The sequence below is a fragment of the Typopeltis vanoorti genome, chromosome 10, assembly GCF_054136105.1.
Source record: "Typopeltis vanoorti isolate ZY-2024b chromosome 10, IOZ_Tvanoo_1.0, whole genome shotgun sequence".
Taxonomy (NCBI): domain Eukaryota; kingdom Metazoa; phylum Arthropoda; class Arachnida; order Uropygi; family Thelyphonidae; genus Typopeltis; species Typopeltis vanoorti.
Genome location: NC_143558.1, coordinates 86237180 through 86256189, shown reverse-complemented (window position 1 = coordinate 86256189; position 19010 = coordinate 86237180). Strand labels below are relative to the sequence as shown.

Here is a 19010-nt window from a genome sequence, read left to right as displayed (position 1 = left end):
AAAAAAGCACTATCAGACTATCCAGAGTCAGAAGGATAAATAAGTTAGGAGTTGGATGAATAGCATCATTAAGCAGGAATTGCAAACTACAAAAAAGTTTTGGAGGGAATATAAAGAAAAAAGATAAGCATGCTAATGAGCAGCAAAAGGTACAGGCAAAAATGGTGACCTGTATAGTAAGGAAGACCGAAGCTAATTGTGAGAGAAAGCCAGCTGATGAAGCCAAAAGAAATCTTTTGCTGTGTGGTAAGTAAAAGGAGGAATGATTATGGAAGGATAACTTTAAAAAATGCTGGTGGTAGGGAAGTAACTGAAGCAAACCAAACAGTTGAATTACTGAGTGATCATTTTGCAAAGATGTACCATTTAGGTGGTGATGTTGCAATGCTGGGTGTGACATTGACAGATTGGAGAATATAGGTTGAAGAAAGAGAGGTGCTTAGAATATTGCAGAGCCTTTGCACATCCTGGGTAATACATGGTACAGATGCTATGTATTACCCAGGATATGCAAAGAAATTATCAGCTGCTTAACAGAGGAAAAGGATACACAGTAATATACTTGGATTTTGCAAAGGCTTTTGATAGAGTCCCTCATGATAGGTTGACAGTCAAACTAGAGCAGATGGGGTTGGATATTACATTGGTGCATTGGATTGGAGACTGGCTATCTGATAGGTATCAACAAGTTGTGTATGGGGGAGCGATATCCAGGAAAAGGAAAGTCACTAGTGGAGTGCCTCAGGGGTCTGGTTTAGGTCCATTACTGTATATTAATGATATAGGTGAAGATTTGGATGGAGGTATTCAGTTGTTTGCAGATGATGCAAAGTTGGGACGAACCATGAAGTGTAGTGAAGATGTTGTGGCTTTACAGGAAGACTTGAATAGATTGCGCGATTGGGCACAGAAATGGGGATGTGAGTTCAATGTTGGAAAACAAAGATGGGATGCAGAATTTATGCTTGGTGAGAATATATTGTTGGAGGTAGAGAAAATAAGAGATCTGAGGTGATAGTGGATAACGATCCAAAATTTAGGGAATGCATCGCCAAAACTGTGAAGACAACACAAAAGCTTCTGGGAATGATGCAGAGGACACTGACGTGTAGAAGTAGGGAGATTCTTGTTCCATTGTATAAGGCTTTGATTAGGCCACACATGGACTATTTTGCCCAGATTTGGTCACTGGGTTTTCAGAAGGATGAAGAGATGTTGGAAAGGGTCCAAAGGAGACTGACTAAGGTAGTTTAGCTCTAGAATATAGAGTATGAGGAAAGATTGTGAAGGTGTAATTTGCAGAGTCTGGTGAACAGGAGGAAGAGGGGAGATATGATAGAAACCTACAAGTTGGTAAGGGGTTGTTATAGGATCAATACTGGAGAAGTTTTACAGAGAATAGTGGGAGATCAGGAGAGAACCAGAGGTCATCCCTGGAAACTGTATAAAGAGGGTGTGAGTAGGGGAGTGAGAGGCAGGTTTTTTTTCATGCAGAGTTGTGAATGATTGGAATGCCTTGCCTGAGAATGTGATGTCTGCAAAGGGTTTGAATGTGTTTAAAACACGGTATGATGAGCTGTGTGTGTGATAAAAGGACCTCCCAGATGAGTCTTTGACTCCATGAGGTCTTGGGGTGGTAATAATAATAATTTAAGCCTTAGTGCTGGGAAGGTACTAGTTCAGTGGAAAGAGGTGAAAATAAGCTAATCAATATTTCAGGAGTGGTGGTTAAGGTATTGGTAAAAAACAGAATTCAGGACTGGGTGGATAGGAATATGATATTCAAGGGGCATCATGGTTTTGTTGAAGGGCAGGTATTGCCTTAGTAATATGTTTACTTTTTTATAATAAAGTGACAATGGAGTTATATAAGGAAAATGGCTACTCACTGATACTTCTGGACTTTGCAAAGGCATTTGATAGGATTCCACATGGAACTGTTGCATAAATTGGAGCAAGTAGGGATGGATGTGAATCTGGTGATTTGGATTAGAGGGTGGCTGATGGACAGATATAAAAGAGTGGTTTATGGAGATGTTGAGTCCAGGAGAAAGCAGGTGACTAGTGGTGTATTACAGGGCTCAGTACTTGGTCCTCTGTTGTTTAATTTGTATATCAGTGACATGGGAAATATTCAGTTATTTGCTGATGTTGTAAAACTAGAAAGAGCAATGGTAAATGAAGGTGATGCAGAGATCCTACAGTATGAACAAAGGTAAATGGTTGCTCGTTCAATGTGGCCAAGTGAGGTGATGCACTTTGGCAAGAAGAGATAAGTTGTGTACTATGTGGATGGAACTGGGCCGCAAGAAACTGACCAGGCCAGGGCTTTAAGGGGGTGTGTGTTTGATAGGGAGTTGAAGTTTGGGGGGGGGGAATATTGAGAAGGTAGCCAAAACATCACATACATGGTTGTTGAACACACTAACAAGGGATAGAGAAATTATTATTCTCCTTTATAAGGCTTTAATAAAGTCACATCTGGGCTACTGCATGCAGATCTAGTCACCAGGATTCTGTGGGGATGAAGAAGTGGTAAAGAGGATCCAGAGGTGAGTGACAAAGATTATGGTAGGTCTATAGAATACTTTTACTCCCAATGAGAATAAATTTGAAGAACTGTAGGCTTCAAAAATGAGGTGATACAAGCATGCGATTATTAAATGAGTTTCATAGGATTGGTGTTTAAGACTTTTTTTCAGTATGCAGCAGAAAGGGAAAGAACAAGGGTTTTAGCAGGATGTTAGTGGGTGGTTAATGGGTTGGTAGAGGTGGTTGTGAGTGCTTTGTCAGGGAATGAGTTTAAGAAGTGGTATTTAGGTATTGTGTGAATAATGGATCTCTCATGATTCATCTTCTGATTCCATGGAGATACCCATGTAATAATAATAACTCAACTTTATCATAAAAAATGTTTAAAATTACGTATGGATATTATATGAAATATGTTGAATTCATATATAATTTTTAATATTTTTTTTCTTTATAAGCTGAATATCATTCCTTTTATTTTTCTGACTAGTTATATTGCTAAAGAAAAAATAAGCGTGTATATATATATATATAAAGTGATGTGTAAATACACTTAAAATGTACCTTTTAAATTACCACTTCCTTCGGTGACTTAACAAAAAATATATTCCCAATTTTTTTGTTGACTAAAACAGTTGGTGTCTGCTTACCATGATTCATTGGAACTAAACAATCATAGTATTTCATGCTCGGCAAGCAACAAATGACCAGTCCTCCCCCCCCCCCCCCCCATAAAATTATATTGTGAAAAAAAAAAATAATAAATAAATCTTGATCTTTCCTTTTTCAAGAAAGTATGAAATATTTATGTCAAAATAAACCCAATTTAAATTACACTTTGATTTAAAAAAAATGAAAATGGCAATTTTTTACTATATTTTTATATATAAAAATGATGTACATTAAAACACTGTCAGAATGTTGGATAATTCCAATTATATATTGCACAATAATCAAAATCTCTCTCTGTGTAGTAATCCCTCAACTAGCCAACCAGAGTCAGAAAGCAGTTTACTGGTCAGATAACTGAAAGTATAGTCACCTGGTGCTATACTAGAGGTCACATGTTTTACTAACCCATTTGTAAAGGTTAAAATGGTGGGAGAAACAGCACTGACTGAGAAAGGATTTAAAATATTATTTAATTCTTCCCATATTTTGTCTCTGTCACTGAGACATTGTCAGAGAGTACAGTATGAGTCGTGTAACACACACACAGGCAACACAAAACTTACATGGACAAAAGACTAGAGCCCTATCTAGGCAGGTGTGTCTTCTGTGGAATCCTGTTGGCAGCCTAGGATGTAAACTGAGATCCTGAAGTATTATTAGTGGTTCCCATATTTTAGGAAGTTTAATGAACAATATTTATTTAAATTATGCTGATTTCTGAGAGCAGCTGCAGATTCCAAAAATAGTCTTTCTCTTCTAAATTTACTGTGATAGAGCTTGGTGGTCTTTCTTCCAATTGATTCTTTGAGCCGTAGCTAAAGCATGGTCTGCAAATCTCCGTTGACCATAATCCTGATTGCAGATGTATATTTTGTGTTCTTCCATGGGATATTTGCAGATCTAATCTGTCCTGTACTGAGGTGAGAGAGGAAAGAATCAGTGTCTGGGTCATGAGGCCAAATAGAAGACACATCATCCACATATGTTAACCAGATAGAAGGTTTGATAGGGATTGAGTCCAAGAGCTTGTTTTTCAAAAATATTTCATGAAAAAGTGGCAAGGGGGGGGATGAGAGGAGAGAACCCATGGAGGTACCTTGTTTATAAATTTTGTGCATCCAAGAGATCCAGAATAGAACACAGCAGTAATATTAGGTGGAAAAACTTCATAAGCACTAAGGTGCTATTTAAGGGAATACTGGTAAATAGTGAGGTGATAACAGAGCTAACCAAAAAATATCTGTATTAATTGACATTAGATTTTCAATAAAATTTTTAAAATGGATAGTTTTTTTTATATATATATATATATAGCATGTGGTATGATCATTGGGGGGGGGGGGAGCTTGCTGTTTTGCTAATTTATAGCATGAGTAATCTAGCATCTATAGATCTTGCAAGGGAATTGGGTTTGTGTATTTTGGTATCTGTATATAGGGGGGAGGGGAAGCTGAAGGGTTTGAGTTCTTTTGTGATTTCCAGAGCCCAGGAAGAAACATTTTTTGAGCAAACTTTTCAATTTCTTGATCTGAGATTTCATGGAATCATAACGTAAGGTCTATAGGTGGAGTAATTGCTGAGAATGATGTACATTTGTCATGTACATCATTCTCATTATGTTATTAGTGAACATCAATGATGCACAATAATAACAGTAGCACTCCCCTTATCAGCCCTGGTGATGACTATACTGCCATCTTTGAATAGTTTCGTGGGGGCACTGAGTTGGCAAGATGAGACTTCTTTTAGTAGGTGTAGATCAAGAAAGAATGCTAGCAATATCAAGCCTTCAGTCGTTAGCTAATGTTGTTCTTTCTGAATCTTCACCTCCTAAAAGAAGTCTCATCTTGCCAACTCAGTGGCCTAAAGAAACATTGCAAAGATAGCAGTGGAGTCATCACCAGAGCTGATAAGGGGAATTGCTACTGTTATTCTTAATACCAGTGAATACAGTAGAAAAATTGACATCATTCTCAGAGCACTTGACCAGAGACCTTTAGATTATGATCTCACCAAATCGAAAAGTCTTCTAAAAAGTTCCTTCCTGGCTTGCTGAAATCATAAAAAAAAAATTTAGACAATTCAGTTCTTGTTCCACACCATGGTATATGGATTACCAAAAATACACAAATCCAATTTCCTCCTAAGACCTATAGTAGATGCTACAAATTCTCCATGCTAGAAATTAGCAAAACAATTAGCAAGCTTTCTTACCCTCCCCCTCTCACTGGTCATACCCACTTACTATAAGTTATTAAAAAATTTTCCATTTTAAAACTTCTATTGAGAATTTAATATTAATTAATACAAATGTTTTGGTTAGCTTTGATATCACTTCACTCTTGTAGTATTCCCTTAAATGACATCTTATCACTTATAAAGAAATACTGATCTGTTTTCCTTTGCTATCCATTCTGGATATTTCTCTTGGATGCACAAAATTTATAAACAGATAGAGGGTATATCTCTGGGTTCTCCCTTCTCATTCCTCCTTCCCATTTTTTTTTTTTTTTTTATTGAAATATTTTTGAAAAACAAGCTCTTGGACCTCAATCCCTATCAAACCTTCTATCTGGTTAAGATACGTGATAATGTATTCTCCATTTGGCCTCATGACCCAGACACATTGGATTCTTTCCTCTCTCACCTCAGCAGTCTTCACCCTGGAATCCAGTTTACCATGGAAAAAGAAACTAACAGTTTAGTCTTTTTCGAGACAACCTTGGTAACTGTCCCTCTCAGTATGCCAGAAGCCCACAGGCAGATGCATTTACAAACTTTCCCATTACCCCCCCCCCCCACCACCACACACACACTCAACAATATAGTATCATTAAAACACTAACGAATAGAGCCTGCAGTCTTTGTTCCATTAAGTCCTCTCTTACAGCAGAACTTAATCATATATGCTATACCTTCTTATCTAATGGCTATAGTTCCCACAGTACCAAAAAAAAAAAAAAAAAAACCCTTTCACTCATTTCTTGACCTTCTCTTCAGAAAGATTTCAGTAATGCCATCATCATTCCCTATGTTCAAGGCATTTCAGATAAAATAGCCTGCATCTTAAAGAAATACAATCTTTGTACAGCTTGCAAGCCCCACTGAAACATTGCTACCCTTATATGTTCTAAGGGTCAGTTCCCTTCTCTGTATTGTGCCTGGAGTACATAAAGTGTTCTGTTCTTGTAAGTTGGCCTATTATGGACAAACAGGAAATTCAGCCAACATCCACATAGAAGAACGCAAAAATTACATTTGCACTCATGACTGTGGTCAATCAGGCCTTGCATAGCATGCTTTAGATATGGCTCATGGAATCAATTGGAATCTTTCTAATTTAAATGGCCAGCCTAGTTTGGCTGAGTGGTTAGCATACCTGCTCTCCAATCAACAGGTTGCAGTTTTGAATCATGCTGTGGACATGTATGTTTGTGATTGTCTTTCATCACCCAGTTTAAGACCAGTGCCTCATGTATTGGAGGCCTAAAGTGGCTTGAAAAAAGTTCTATATTTTGTCTTTAGGGCATGGTTTTCAGATTATGTAAAAATAATTACAATATATATATATAAATGACAAAAAATCCTTAGCCAACCCATGGTACAAAATGTACTGTTGGTTTATAATAGCTTTTGTGGGTGGAACCATACATAAATAAAATAATAATAATAATAAATAAAATATGGTTTCATTGAACTTTCCAAAATATATGAAACACTAATACTTAGAGATCCCAGTTTACATCCTAAGCCACCCACAGAGGATCCAGCTAGTTAGGACTTCAATCTTTTGTCCATGTGTTTCACTTAGTTTTGTGTTGCCTTTGTGTATGTGTGTTACAAGTATCATATTTGACTCCTGGACAATATCTCAAATTTTTTTCGATTGAAATATATTTATAGACGATGATAATGTCTCAGTGACAGATGAAATATTGGAAGAATTAGATAGTATTTTTAATTCTTTCCTAGTGCTATTTCACTCAATTAAGCCTCTAACATGTTATACACTAACCCATTCTGGCATTAGTCAGTTGAGCAATCTTTCATTTGAAGGTCAGATAATTGAAAGCTCACTATGTGTGTATTTCTTGAGGGTATACTTAGTTATTTTAAGTATGTAGTAGTACTTGTTCTGAAATAAAAATTGGAAGAATGAAAATATATATGTTTATATGTAGAAAGTATTTTACCTTGGGTATAATAAATGTTAAAGATACCAAGCTATTTTAAACCTGGCTTTACTCCATTTCCCAAGTAAGCAAACAGAAACAAGTCAAGTTTGCGCCTGCAAGTGTTGCAAGTCTAGCTGATCCTGCACGTAGTGCAAGACCAAGGCAACTCATGGTAAAAGTAGAATAAGCTCTGATCACTAATCTTAATATTTACCCTTAATGCAAAGCACATCTCCTGGAGGAGATGTATGTTGCTTTGTATTAAAGGCAAGAGGCCACTACCCAGACTGGTTTTGATCTTTATTGAGGTCTCATCAGTGGGAGCCAGGCTAGAAATACAAAGATTTTAGTAATACAGAGCTTATAAGTATTTTACCAGAACAAGTTACCATAAGGTGTTTTAACCTTATTAAATAAAAATCTCAGGAGGAGATATAAATGTAGAAAGTAAAATACTTATAAGCTCTGTATTACTAAAATCTTGGTATTTCTAGCCTGGCTCCCACTGATGAGACCTTAATAAAGGTCAAAACCAGTCTGGGTAGTGGCCTCTTGCCTTTAATACAAAGCATCATACATCTCCTCCAGGAGATGTGCTTTGCATTAAGGGTAAATATTAAGATTAGTGATCAGAGCTTATTCTACTTTTACCATGAGTTGCCTTGGTCTTGCACTATGTGCAGGATTAGCTAGACTTGCAACACTTGCAGGCTCAAACTTGACTTGTTTGTCTGTTTGCTTACTTGGGAAATGGAGTAAAACAGCTTGGTAGCTTTAACATATATATGTTTAGTTCACATAGTTTTTCAAATATATTTCAATCAAAATAATAGCATTTAGCCTTATACAAAAAAAAAAAAAAAAAAAAAAAAAAAAAAAAAAAAGCAGTCAAGTTAAGATGATATGCAGTAATCATATTTTAAAAAATTACCATGATCAGGAAAATATGATTATAAGTACATTCTAACTTTTAATTGCATAATGTTTATCTGCATAAGAGCTCAACTATTTTTTCTGTTCTGTGACCTCACTACCACCAGCATTCATGAAAGTTATCATTCCATAGTCATTTTTCCTTTTACTTATCACATAGTGAAAGGATGCTTTAGAATTTTGTTTGGTCTACTCAGCTGATTCCTCATCAACTGATTTTTGCCTTTTTAGCTATGTTATTTCCCTCTCTTGCAAGTGTTTTGTACTACTTCTGGGATTGCTAATCACCCTTCTCCTTATGTATCCTCTGCATTTTTCTTCTTAATGTTATTCCTTATCTAGTTAATTCCTTTTACAGAAGAACTTCTGGTTTTCCCCTCCACTAATGTTGAATTTTTCATCCTGCATAAAAAATGTTGAGTAGATATTCAGTAAGTGTGTTTAAGGAGGTCGATAGATATGTAGGCATTGAATGGGCTTTCCCTTGATGAGTCCTTGGACTCCATAGAGGAATGCACACAATAAGAATTAAGGGCATGTTTCAAAAAAGGGGGGGAGAAAAGAAATGTGAGGAAAGTGAAAAGTGACAAAGTAAGCCTATATATGTGTAATACACACCAAGCACAGACAATAAAAATTACCAGTATGGTAAGGAAGGCAAAATCAAATTAAGAGGATATTAACTAGCATAAAGGAAGGTCATAATGTTGTAGATAAGCTTATACATTGATTATATATGCTTCCCAAATTTGGGACAGTCATGCACCCAAATTTGTTGAGGTTTGAGGAGTTTTTCAGAGCTGAGGCTGATTCAAGGAATAATCTTTCCTTCTTGTACTTGCTATGGTGTAATAAAGTGGCCTTCCAGTGTATTCTGTGGTGGATGTCCAATGCATGGTCAGCAAGCCCTTAGTGGTTGTATTAATGGAGCTGGATGTAGTCCTTGTGTTTGGATAGCCTGATATTCACTGTCCTGCCTGTTTGGCCATAGCAGGAGTTTGCACTGCAAGGAGCCTGGTATACTCAGGTAGGTCTAGGGAAAGTGGCTGGTCTTTGGTGGAGTGGATAACCAATGGTAATTTCTTGTGTGGTTTATAACTAGTTGTGAGGTCATATTTTCTTAGTATTTTTGTTAGTTTTCAAATATACTTCAGATATATGGAATGGTGATAGATTTAGAGTAATCTCTGCAATGAGGGGGGGGGGGAGTTAACTGGTTTTTATATTTCTTGGATTTTTTTGGGGGGGGGGGTTGTAGCCATTGGCTATGAAGGTGTTAAGGATATGGTCAAGTTCAGCAGTTAGGGCATTGTTATCTGAACTGATTAATTTTGCCATATTCCCCTCCCCCTCCCAACAATATGGGATTATAAAGCCCTGTATAACAGGGCAAAATTAATCAGTTCAGATAACAATGCCCTAACTGCTGAACTTAACCATATCCTTCAAACCTTCGTAGCCAATGGCTACAACTCCCAAAAAATATTAAAACCAGTTAACCACAACTCCCCTTCCTGCTTCATACCAGAGATCACTCTAAATCTATCACCATTCCATATATCTGGGGTAACTGCGTGCACATAATTATTTTGTGATCAGTGAAGATGGCAGTGTAGCATTGCCGAAATATAAGTAATTATTAAAGTTTTTATAAAAAAACTTTAATATGATGATGATAATTGAGTTTATGTTCTAATATTTTAAAAAATTAGAAGTATAGCATACAGAAATCTCAAACAGTTCTGCTTTGTGGCAAGTAAAAATAACTGGTTGGATAACTAATAAATACAGAGCATAGGAAGTGATAAGATCAAAATGAATAGCTGAATTACCTATTTGCGAGGATTTATCATTCAGGTAGAGATACTGCAGTGCTATATGTGATGGGAACTGATATAAAAATAGGGAGAGCAAAACAGGAGGTGCTTAGGATGTTACAAAAGCTTAGCATGAATGCTTCCATAGGATTAGATGATATCAGTCCTTGTGCTGCATGATATTATTATTATTATTGTTCCGGGAAACTCCAAGGAGTCGACAGACTCATCGAGGGAGGCCCTAACATCATGTCTGGAACAACTATTCAACATTCACACAGTATCTATCATATCTTGCCTTGAACTCATTTACGGTTGTAGCACCCACAACAGACTGTGGAAGCTTATTCCACTCATTCACCACTCTCCAAGTAAAAAAACCAAGCTCTAACACCCTTGTCAACCACACTCTTGTCCAGCTTCCATGCATGGCCCTTAGTCCTCCCACCACCAGTCATATTTTCAAAAATATCTTCTGGATCAATCTTATAAAAACCCTTCAGTAATTTGAATGTCTCAATCATATCACCCCTCCTTTGACTATCGTCCAATTTCTGCAACCCACAAATCCTCAACCTATTCTCATAAGGTTCATTCCACAGACCTGCTATCATCTTGGTCACTCGTCTCTGGACCCTCTCCACTTCCTCCCCATCAGGAAGAAACCCTGGTGCCCATAACTGGGCACAGAAGTCCAGATGGGGTCTTATCAAGGCTCGATACAGAGGAACAACAACTTGTTCGTCTCTGCATGTTAAAGTATTTTTCAGAAGCCAAGTGATTTGGTGAGCTGTTTTAGTCACTTTTGCAATGTGCCCCCTAAACTTCAACTCCCTATCCACCAGCACTCCCAAATCCCTGGCCTCATCAATCTCCTGGAGTACGGTTCCACCAATGCAATATACTGCTGCTATTCTTTTCACCCCAAAGTGCATAACCTTACACTTTACCACATTAAACTGACATCCATTTTTCCTAGCCCAGTCCTCCAAACTATCCAAATCATCCTGTAAAATTTTGACATCCTGTGCACTCACAATTGCTCTACCCAACTTTGCATCATCATCAAACAAGTGAACACTTCCTCTCAAATCCTTTCCGATATCATTGATGAACAAATTGAAAAGCAGTGGTCCAAGAACAGAGCCCTCCGGCACTCCACTAGTCACAAGACGTCTTTTTGACTCCACTCCTGAATAAACCACTCTCTGGTATCTCTCCTTCAACCACCCTCCTATCCATCTTACCAACCCTATATCTATCCCCATCTGCTCTAGTTTACTGATTAGGGTTCCATGTGGTATCCTGTCAAAGGCCTTGGCAAGGTCCAGTAGTATCACTGTAAACCCATTACCCCTATCCAGTTCAGCCGTCACTGTGTTATAAAACGTGAGCAAGTTACTGAGGCATGATCTACCCTTCACAAAACCATTTTGCCCCCCATACAATATCCCATTTTCATCCATCCTGTATTCTTTTCTTGACTAATTTCTCTAAGACCTTGACAATGATTCCTGATATGCTAATCGGTCGGTAATTTACAACAGCAGTCTTGGAACCACCTTTATGCAGTGGAACTATTTTCCCCTCCTTCCACCCGCTCGGGACTAACCCAGACCCGAGACTCAAATTAAACAAAATGGTCAAGGGTACTGACAGTTCTTTAGCTGCTTCTCGTACTACACGAGCTGGTGTACCATCCAATCCCACAGATGTATTGACATTGAGGTTATGCACTACTCACCTCCACTTCATTCACCACAATTCCCGTATAATCTACTGGTTTATTCGTTTCTGCAATGTCACCACCTGGATGATATATTCTTGCAAGGTGCTCACTCAGTAACTCAACTATCTCAACTGATTCAGTTACCTCCCTACCATCGGCATTCTTTAAAATCATTCTGCCATGTACATTTTTCCTTTTACTTGCTACATATCTAAAAAACTGTTTAGGATTCTCTTTAGCCTGCATGGCCAATGTTCTTTCATAATCCTTTTTTTGCTTTTCTTACCACACTCGTCACCCTTCTGGCCTGCGCTTTATACTGTTCATGTGCCTGCCGGTCACCTTTCTCCTTAAATTCCCTCCATAGTTGTTTCTTTTTTTGCAACTCAAGCTTAATGGTGTTATTCATCCATTTAACCCCTACTTGATTTATTATTCGGACTCTAGGTATACAGTCAGCCATTGCTTCATGCAAGCACTTCTTAACTACCTCCCATGCACTATCAACTTCTAGTCCTTGCAGTTGTACATGCCATGGCACTGAGCCAATCAAACTCCTAAGCTTGTCATACTTTCCAGCCCGATAATTCCACGTGTACCCTGTCTTAATTGAAAATTCTACACCTTTAGCCACCTCCCAAGTCAAGACCCTATGATCACTCACCGATTGGTGGCAGTGTGGTCATATTTGTTACAGCCAAATCATCAGATGTAATTACTAGGTCAAGCACTCTGACCCCTAGTATTTTCCATTACATGCTGTCGCAGATAGTTATCCCTCAATAACCGCATGAACACCTCAATAAGAGAATTGGTAGGACCTCTGACCAGCCTGTTTAACTCTTTGAGTAGAAAAGCATTATATATATACACATCACCATTCTTTTATCCCAAAAACAGTATTGACATGTATGTATGTTTGAATTGTAACTAGAGTAAAGCTGTCAGCTTTCGAATTTTTGCAGAGAGGTGCTGAAATCTTTGAGCAACCTTCCCACCTTTTTTTTCTTCTTGTATTTAGACATCAAACAAGACAATATGATATTTTTAACTGCAAAAGATTCTGTTTCTGTGCTGCAATGTTGTCAGGTAACTGCCATTCATGCTCTGTGGGTTATTGATGACCCATGCTGCAGAACTCTCTTTACGCATCTGTAATGTATGTTATATAATATTTATAAGAATGCAAAGATCATTATCAAGAAGATGTAACATACAAATGTGCTATGGCACAAAATAAATACTTGGATAATTAATACATATTGCAATGTACTGTGTTAAAATACAAGGAGAGTCTGGAAAGTGCTGATAAACACCTAGAACAGAACAAACTAGTAGCAGAGTTATGAAGGTAACTTATGTTCTTATGTTTTCCTGTAGTTAGAACAAAAATGATATTAAAGCAACTGATATAAGTGTTTATCAGAACTTTCCAAATTAATTTTTTTTTTATCACAGACTTGACGACATCTACTTACAGTTTGCATCTCTTCCATTTTGTTCTTGTAATTTTCGAGGAGGAGTCGCAATCCTCAGTTAAATTCATTGATTGAAATGTTATTAATTTTTATACTGTTGAATGTTAGCCATGCATTTATCATAGATGTATTCAGCAGAAGCTCAAATGCTAGTTTTTTTTATGCTTTCAAATGGGGGTGTCGTATGCTTAATTTTCTCTGATTATATCAACATAAGATTTACCTTCGTTATTGTGAAGTCATTTTTACCCTAGTACAATTATGTCCTCTTTTTTGTAATAGCTATTTCTGTTGAATGTTTGGTATCAGAAACATCACACTTATCTTTCTATTTCAAAACTTAATACCGGTCTTATCTTGTGTAAACAGCTTCGTTTTTCTAAAAACGTTTCACTTCATTTTTTTAAAAACTACTATATACTTTCAAAATTTCATCACAGTTTTTTTCAAAGTGTTCTAACTAGACGAGTATTTGTGTAAATTAATTTTTTTTGCCAAATCCACACTCTTGTGTATCAATTAATACATATTGCATGTCCTTTTCCTAAAATATTTTCACAAAGCAACATGACAACATTTGTATAGGAGTAGTTCTTTACATATCAGATCTTTTACCATGATTTTGAAAATTTTAAGTATATCCAGGTACAGAACATAATTTAAATAACTTGATCCCATGTTTGTCTTTTTTTGTTTTATAAGTTGTGAAATGGTATCAGTGCAGAGAATTTCAGCTGGATCATATTTCTAGAAATTTTTATTCAATGCACCAGTGGGAATTCTGATTTTATGTCAACAATGTTGAACTTTTTTTGTTTGTTACTTGCAAAATGCAACATCTGCAATACAAGTTCAAAATGATTCAGAGATATAAGTGTGTGGAAATGGTCTTTGGACAAGTAAAGATTTCAAGAAGCTTTACTAATCCTATCCATATGCCAAAGAATGTTCCGATCTCATATTCACTGTCTGGGATTCATTCAATCAAGTATGATAATTTTTTAAGTAGTAGTTGGACAGCAATAATAGATAGCACTGCCACAAGTGGAAACAAATCATTATGTTGTATGGGTCATTGGCAACATGATAATAAATGTGCTGGATATGATGATTATGTATTAAATGATTGGGGCTAATGGGGGTCTTAAATTCATGTACATTAATACTAGGAGTATTAGGAACAAGAAGGAAGAGTTTTTGGCTATGGTTGGCACTTCCAGACCACAGGTTATAGGTATTAGTGAAACATGGCTGACTGTAGATGATATAACTAGTGGAATTGAATGTGATGGGTATAGTGTGTTCAGGAATGACAGAGAGAATAAAATGGGGGGAGGAGTATTGTTGATGATAGCTGATGAGCTCCAGCGAAGGAGAATAGAAGTTGAATTGCAGGATAGAGAAAAGAGCACATTTGAGGCCATTTGCTGCGAGATTGTGGCTAGCAGAACTAAATATACAATTGGGTGCTGCTATAGACCAGGTGATGGAAAAGATGGTGGTGACAGTATGCACAAGCAAAGAAGAAATGGGTGGAAGGAGGGCGATTATTATGGGAGATTTCAACTATGGTCGCATTGATTGGAGTGAGGAGAGGACACACGGGAGGAAGGAACTGGATTTTATGCGGTTATTAAGGGATAACCATCTGCGACAGCATGTAATGGAAAATACTAGGGGTCAGAGTGCTTGACCTAGTAATTACATCTGAGGATTTGGCTGTAACAAATATGACCACATTGCCACCAATCGGTGAGAGTGATTATCAGGTCTTAACTTGGGAGGTGGCTAAAGGTGTAGAATTTTCAATTAAGACAGGGTACATGTGGAATTATCGGGCTGGAAAGTATGACAAGCTTAGGAGTTTGATTGGTTCAGTGCCATGGCATGTACAACTGCAAGGACTAGAAGTTGATAGTGCATGGGAGGTAGTTAAGTGCTTGCATGAAGCAGTGGCTGACTGTATACCTAGAGTCCGAATAATAAATCAAGTAGGGGTTAAATGGATGAATAACACCATTAAGCTTGAGTTGCAAAAAAAGAAACAACTATGGAGGGAATTTAAGGAGAAGGGTGACCGGCAGGCACATGAACGGTATAAAACGCAGGCCAGAAGGGTGACGAGTGTGGTAAGAAAAGCAAAAAAGGATTACGAAAGAACATTGGCCATGCAGGCTAAAGAGAATCCTAAACAGTTTTTTAGATATATAGCAAGTAAAAGGAAAAATGTACATGGCAGATTGATTTTAAAGAATGCCGATGGTAGGGAGGTAACTGAATCAGTTGAGATAGTTGAGTTACTGAGTGAGCACTTTGCAAAAGTATATCATCCAGGTGGTGACATTGCAGAAACGAATAAACCAGTAGATTATACGGGAATTGTGGTTAATGAAGTGGAGGTGAGTAGTCTATTGCATAACCTCAATGTCAATACATCTGTGGGATTGGATGGTATACCAGCTCGTGTTGTACGAGAAGCAGCTAAAGAATTGTCAGTACCCTTGACCATTTTGTTTAATTTGAGTCTCGGGTCTGGGTTAGTCCCGAGCGGGTGGAAAGAGGGGAAAATAGTTCCACTGCATAAAGGTGGTTCCAAGACTGCTGTTGTAAATTACCGACCGATTAGCATATCAGGAATCATTGTCAAGGTCTTAGAGAAATTAGTCAAGAAAAGAATACAGGATTGGATAGATGAAAATGGGATATTGTATGGGGGACAACATGGTTTTGTGAAGGGTAGATCATGCCTCAGTAACTTGCTCACGTTTTATAACACAGTGACGGCTGAACTGGATAGGGGTAATGGGTTTACAGTGATACTACTGGACCTTGCCAAGGCCTTTGATAGGATACCACATGGAACCCTAATCAGTAAACTGGAGCAGATGGGTATAGATATAGGGTTGGTGAGATGGATAAGAGGGTGGTTGAAGGAGAGATATCAAAGAGTGGTTTACTCAGGAGTGCAGTCGAAAAGACGTCTTGTGACTAGTGGAGTGCCACAGGGCTCTGTTCTTGGACCACTGCTTTTCAATTTGTTCATCAATGATATTGGAAAGGATCTGAGAGGAAGTGTTCACTTGTTTGCTGATGATGCAAAGTTGGGTAGAGCAATTGTGAGTGCTCAAGATGTCAAAGTTTTACAGGATGATTTGGATAGTTTGGAGGACTGGGCTAGGAAAAATGGATGTCAATTTAATGTGGCAAAGTGTAAGGTTATGCACTTTGGGGTGAAAAGAATAGCAGCAGTATATCGCATTGGTGGAATCATACTCCAGGAGATTGATGAGGCCAGGGATTTGGGAGTGTTGGTGGATAGGGAGTTGAAGTTTAGGGGGCACATTGCAAAAGTAACTAAAACAGCTCACCAAATCACTTGGCTTCTGAAAAATACTTTAACATGCAGAGACGAACAAGTTGTTGTTCCTCTGTATCGAGCCTTGATAAGACCCCATCTGGACTTCTGTGCCCAGTTATGGGCACCAGGGTTTCTTCGTGATGGGGAGGAAGTGGAGAGGGTCCAGAGACGAGTGACCAAGATGATAGCAGGTCTGTGGAATGAACCTTATGAGAATAGGTTGAGGATTTGTGGGTTGCAGAAATTGGACGATAGTCGAAGGAGGGGTGATATGATTGAGACATTCAAATTACTGAAGGGTTTTTATAAGATTGATCCAGAAGATATTTTTGAAAATATGACTGGTGGTGGGAGGACTAGGGGCCATGCATGGAAGCTGGGCAAGAGCGTGGTTGACAAGGGTGTTAGAGCTAGGTTCTTTACTTGGAGAGTGGTAAATGAGTGGAATAAGCTTCCAGAGTCTGTTGTGGGTGCTACGACCGTGAATGAGTTCAAGGCAGGGTATGATAGATACTGTGTGAATGTTGAATAGTTGTTCTTGACATGATGTTAGGGCCTCCCTCGATGAGTCGGTCGACTCCTTGGAGTTTCCCGGAACAATAATAATAATAATAATAATAATAAAAAATATTACATGATATTTCTTTTAATGGTGGAGCTCACAATCTGAATGGAAAATTTGCCATAGGCCATCGCTGACTCATGGAACATGTTAATGTTCTCAGCTCTGACGAGGGCCCCAAGAGAGTGGAAAGAGAACAAAATAGTTTCATTTCATAAATATGGCTATGAGATAAAGTAAATTATACACTGAATATCTCAGGAGCTGTAGTTAATGTACTGGAAAAATTGGTTGAAGACAGAATTGAGGATGAATGGATAGAAACCAGTGGGAAGCAGCACAGCTTCTTGAAGGGTAAGCCTTGCATTAATAATTTACTCACTTTATTAATAGGATTTTTAATATATTGTACTCTAAACTGTATCTGAAAATTCACAAAGATAAAGGTGTTTATTTAATAATAAAATTCTCTTGCAGCCAGTGTATGTGGACTGCACACCACACTTTGAGAAAGACTGGTATATGGCATGGTAAAAGCCAAGAAAAGGCAGGACACCTGTACTGTACTGTGCCACCACTAATTTGTATATTATGATTATTCGAAATTATTTGAAAATTTCCTGTCATTGTGGGCATAGATGATAATTTCAAGTTTAATGTGTCAAAGTATAGTGTTACGCACTGTGGAAAAAGGATTGAGCTGTATATGTTACACAGAGGTGGACTGCAGGAATTGATAAGGTAGGGATTTGGGGGATGGCTGGGATAGAGAGTTGAAGTTCAGAGGACATATTTCAGAAGTGAGCAAAATAGCTCTAAGGATCAATTGAATGTTGAAAACACTGACAATCAGTAAGGCTTTAATATGGTCACCTCTAGACTGATTGGTTTGTAAAGTCTCCTTCACTATGAGTATAGACCTAATTTAGTAAACTTCTGTTGCAACTAATCTTTATAAAAGTTTATTTGCAATATAAGGTTACTAAACAGGTTTTAGAGTTTATGATACAAATTTTTTTAATATATTGTGTGCTTGTAGAATAGTTAGAGTTGCCATTGTCAGTGACTGAGTTTAAGGAGATACATCATAGGCAGAGTGTCAGTAATGATCACCTCCCATGATAAGTCTTCAGACTATGGAAGGTTCCTGTATAATAATAATAATAAATAAATACAGTATCTGTTTGCTACCTTACATCACCATACTGCCCCAAAAAAACTTAGCATTTTAGAACTTTTGCCTGCAGTGCAAATTTTGTTATCAACACCATAGCTAGAATAATAGGATTCTCTTAACAAATTTCAAACATAACGAATTCAGAAATAAGTTTGAAAAAACTCCTGGAAAAAAAAAAAAACAACAAAAAGGCAATGCCCATTAAACCTAGTTATATTATCTCTATATCATATATTAAAGGCACACCAATAAATGTGAAGCATCTACAAACTAGTATGTTTTTAACCACCTAAGATCACCCAGGATCTTGTTTTTCTCACCTGTTTATAGCATTTCCCTTGCAGTGTGGGAGCTAGTATTCAGACAGCTACAGTGGTCAGAAGGAAAGAATGTAAAGTGTACAATATAGACATCTCAAAAGTGGGTTGGATCATCATGGTGCAAAAAACAGTTGATTCATTAGAAAAAATCTCTAATGAAGCAATTATTTTGAGGAAAGTTATTGCAAGTTAAGTTTCAAAAGGCTGTTCTTAGGTGCAGATTCAGTCCTACAAAATCCTATGAATTTCAGTAGAAC

The 19010-nt window shown here is 37.5% G+C and overlaps 1 protein-coding gene across 1 annotated transcript in view; it reads left to right on the top strand.

The window, feature by feature from the left end:
• Positions 1–17854, top strand: part of cni (protein cornichon) — a 162573-nt gene extending 144719 nt beyond the window's left edge. Inside the window, exon 6 of the transcript XR_016548964.1 lies at positions 17734–17854. The gene's annotated coding sequence lies outside the window, so the exon portion shown is untranslated. The remainder of the gene's footprint in view (positions 1–17733) is intronic.
• Positions 17855–19010: the final 1156 nt, after the last annotated feature.